Here is a 4,851-nt window from a genome sequence, read left to right as displayed (position 1 = left end):
TGGCAACTGGTGCGTACTCCACAAAGATTAGAAGTGTCGCTTATCCAAGAGTGCGACGTCGCCCCATTTCAGACGCTGCTTTCGTGTAGGAAATGTCGTTATTGGCAACTGGTGCGTACCCCACAAGGATTAGAAATGTCACTTATCCAAGAGTGCGTCCTCTGGAAGAGACGTTAAGTGTAAAAAAGGCAGGACGACTGTTAAGGATTTTAAAGCGCTTCATTAGTGGAAAACACACATTATTTAAAAAATGCACCAAATCCAAAATGTTGAGGGTACGGCAACGACACTTAGTACCATGCTTTACATGAAATTCACACGTTTACTGTTAAGCTCCTTTGATTATATACACTGATGAGCCAAAGAAACTGGTACACCTGCCTAATATCGTGTAGGGCCCCAACAAGCACGCAGAAGTGCCGCAACACGACGTGGCATGGACTCGACTAATGTCTGAAGTAGTGCTGGAGGGAACTGACACCATGAATCCTGCAGAGCTATTCATAAATCCGTACGAGTACGAGAGGGTGGAGATTTCTTCTTAACAGCAGGTTGCAAGGCATCCCAGATACGCTCAATAATGTTCATGTCTGTGGAGTTTGGTGGCTAGCGGAAGTGTTTAAACTCACAAGAGTGTTCCTGGAGCCACTCTGTAGCCATTGTGGACGTGTGGTGTGTCGCATTGTCCTGCTGGAACTGTTCAAGTCCGTCGGAATGCACAATGGACATGAATGGATGCAGGTCATCATATAGGATACTTACGTACGTCTCATCTCTCACAGTCGTATCTAGACATATCAGGAGTCCCATATAATTTCAACTGCACATGCCCGACACCATTAAAGAGCCTCCACCAACTTGAAAAGTCCCCTGCTGATTACAGGGTCCATGGATTCATGAGGTGGTCTCCATACCCGTACACGTCCATCCGCTCAGTACAGTTTGAAACGAAACTCGTCCGACCAGGCAATATGTTTCCAGGCGTCAACAGTCCAATGTCGGTGTAAAGCTTTGTGTCGTTCTGTCATCAAGAGTACACAAGTGGGCCTTCGGCTCCGAAAGCGTATATTGATGGTGTTTCGTTGAATGGTTCGCGCGCTGACACTTGTTGATCGACAAGCATTGAAATCTGCAGCAATTTGCGGAAGGGTAGCACTCCCGTCACGTTGAACGATTCTCTTCAGTCGCCGTTGGTCCCGTTCTTGCGGGATCTTTTTCCGGCCGCAGCGATCTCGGAGATGCGATGTTTTATCGCATTCCTGATATTCACGGAACGGGAAAATCCCCACTTCATCTCTGTCTCGGTGATTCTGTGTCCCATCGCTCGTGCGCCGACTGTAACACCACGTTCAATCTCACTTAAATTATGATAACCTACAATTGTAGCTGCAGTAACCGATGTAACAACTGCGCGAGACACTTGTTGTCTTATATAGGCTTTGCCGACCGCAGTCCCGCATTCTGCCTGTTTACATATCTCTGTTTTTGAACGCGCATGCCTATACCAGCTTCCCTGGCGCTTCAGTATATATTTATCTTTTTTTAATGGAATGTAACAATTTCATTTAAAAATAATAATATATGTACCTTTTTTCAGAAACTATTTAAGAGATCTGTATAAATTTTCTTTGTTTAATTTCTTTGCATAAAGTAAGCTTCTCTCATGACGTTTTTCGAATATATCGAGCAGGAGAATTTTAATCATTTTTAACTATAGTTTTCTAAGTATAATACAAAAATCATGCAAAATTCCAAACACTTTGCTGCATATCTCAGCCTACACTCAGAAATTCAAAATTTGTTCTTCAGACAACATTTATTGTGTTTATCGAAATAAGTGTACAAAATTTTGTAATTCTAGTCATCATAGATTCTGAAAAGAAAGGTGCATGGACTTAAAAAAATCATCGTTTTCAAGAAATGCACTTTAAAGTTAAAGCTAACATTTCTTTCTTATGTCACCTCTTCATAAGCCCCCAGATTTGTACTCAGGGTCCTCTTTCCCTTCGAGGCACCTCTTTTGGTTTCTTGTTTTCTGCCTTCTTCCATTTACCAGGTCCTGAACTGGTTTTTCAGCTGCAGAGAGGCGTTGTAAGTCTACTTTCCTCAAGATGTCGTGAGTGAAATTTCCTATCTTAAAGTCTGTTCTCTTCAGTACCATCATTCTCCCTAAGTTCCCATAACTAAATACAAAAAATGTATCATGAGTTGCAGTTCTGACAACTGTAGCAGATGAAAATGTGGTTTTAGGGCGTCATTCCCATAGGAGTGAATTTAGAGACTCATTTGGATTCTGGGTGTTGCCATGAACACACTTTTTTTTTTAGAAGTTCAGGATCGTCCAGAAGCCTGTAAGTGTACTTAACAACATCCAGGATACAATTTGGAGGCCTCTATTTGTGAGTGTAGGGGTTGTTATCCCTCTGAGCCTGTAGATATTCACACCAAGTAATGGAGCACAGGTGAAGAATGAGACGTTCATCTGTTGACATCATATGGAAAATATGCAGCCCATACTGCACTTTTCATGTGACTTACACTGGATAGGTTCTGACTATAATACACTTGTAAAGCGTCTATCGTCTTCTTTGTGAGTTCGTTGCTTCTTCATAAACAAAGCAGCTGGTTAGTTACTGCATCTGAGATACGGAACAAACTCACAGATGATTTATAAAACCAAAGATGTATATCACAGCCTTCCAGGTGTATCCCGTGCAAGTTTGCTTGAAAGTAATCCACGGAATCGTTCTTCACCGAGTTGGTATTGAAGTGTTGCTTCAAAAAAGTGTGCATGGCAGGATGGTCACGTCTCATATTTAATTATTTTTCGCGCACTTCGGATGTGATTTCATCATTGAAACTTTGGGAACTTATTATCCGTGAGTTCTAATAATGAATAAAAAATAAACTGAAAATTGACATTTACCGTAAATTTCGTGAACGTACCCCGTCAAGTGGTAACGGCCGCCACCAGTGTATAGGGACCGTCGCCCACCCGTTGGAGCAGTGTGCAAGTCGGTGTTCGTGCTACGTCACCTGAGAAGAAGCATGCAGACGTCGGCGCTACGTCGGTTTCCTGTTGCCTACGCTTCCGGCTCAGCGGAACGCAAGGGAAGTCAGAGGGACAGCGTAACGTGGAGATGCGTGTTTGACATCAAATAGGCAAACAGATGTACTAAGGATGACAAGCCGCAGATAAGCTACAGCAACTGACCCGGCTAATTCAAATGAGAATGCCGAAGGAAAATCTGCAACAATTACAGAAGCGGCGAATGAGCAGTAGCAGTACGAACACATGATGGTATTTATTGAAAATGAATTTGTGGGCAAAAAATGGCACAGGCAAGAGCTAGCGAATTAAAAATGAAATTAAAAGAGAAAGTATCACAATTGGCGATAGAGCAGGCGTTATTACGAGGAGCGTTCAATAAATAATGCAATACATATTTTTTTCGCGGCCAAACACGGCTGAAAAAATGCGGAATTTGTTGTGGGACATCGTGGAATGTTTCCGCTTCAGCCTCTGTAGTTTCATGAAGTTTCGATAGGTGGTGGCGCTATACGTATCTTTCAAAATGGCGTCTGCAACGTTTCAAGCAAAGAACTGTCATTGAGTTTCTTTTGGCGGAAAACCAGAGCATCGCAGATAAGGTGCTGGCAGTGAACTAAAGCGCGGCGAGTCGCTGGGCGAGGCGTCTGTCGTCGTCGCAACAAGATCGCATAAACCTCTCCGATCTCCAGCATGAGGGCCAGCCGCACCCGACTGTGATTCCTGAAATGTTTACGTCGCACCACAAAAATGTGAACGAACTTCTCCTTCTCCATGACAACGTAAAGCCTCATACAAGTCTGCGCCCCCGACGGGACCTCACCCTACTGCCTGGATCTGGCACATTCAGACTTCCATACGTTCGGCCCAATGAAGGATGCGCTCCGTAGGAAGTAGTATGTGAATGGTGGGTAGATGATAAGCTGCAGCGAGACGTTGGCTTTGACGTCGACTGGTAGAGTCGTATCTTGCGGGCTCACAGGCCCTCCAAGTAAGGCCGTCGCTTTAAACGGTGATACGTTGAAAAAAAAAAAAGGATTTTGAAGCCAAAAGAGTGGGGAATAAGATGGTGTACTGGAATTTTGAATTAAACCATCCAATTTTTTGGGACCCGCAGTGCAAAATATGCCTTTTAATTACGTGATTATTACGAATAATATTATCTGTAAAAAAAACTGCTTTCAGAGAAAAAGTGCTGCGTTGCTTACTGAACGCCCCTCATAATTGGCAGGTTGGAACATCTGCCGAAAGAAAGTGACAGTTGTAGAGAAAAATCAAAAACCAGAGAAAACATGTAATTGCAGCTCTCATGATGCCACATAGTAGCGATGCCCCCAAAACATCTCCTGCTGCTAATGTCGCAGCAGCACACACTACGCGACAAAGTACTTAGTTCGTAAAGTTGAGACCAAATGAGGAGGCAAAGATACTCCAACAATAACTAATGACCTGAAAGCGCCAGCAGAGAGACAATTTGTATAGAGAAGATCAAGCAAAGTAGTAATATAGTCATCCTGGAAACTGCTACACCAAGTAACATGGAAAATACACTACTCTCCATGAACACTGCTACACCACGAAGATGACGTGCTACAGACGCGAAATTTAACCGACAGGAAGAAGATGCTGTGATATGCAAATGATCAGCTTTTCAGAGCATTCACACAAGGTTGGCGCCGGTGGCGACATCTACAACGTGATGACATGAGGAAAGTTTCCAACCGATTTCTCATACACAAACAGCAGTTGACCGGCGTTGCCTCGTGAAACGTTGTGATGCCTCGTGTAAGGAGGAGAAATGC

Source organism: Schistocerca piceifrons, chromosome 3, assembly GCF_021461385.2.
Source record: "Schistocerca piceifrons isolate TAMUIC-IGC-003096 chromosome 3, iqSchPice1.1, whole genome shotgun sequence".
Classification (NCBI taxonomy): domain Eukaryota; kingdom Metazoa; phylum Arthropoda; class Insecta; order Orthoptera; family Acrididae; genus Schistocerca; species Schistocerca piceifrons.
This window is presented reverse-complemented; position numbering follows the sequence as displayed.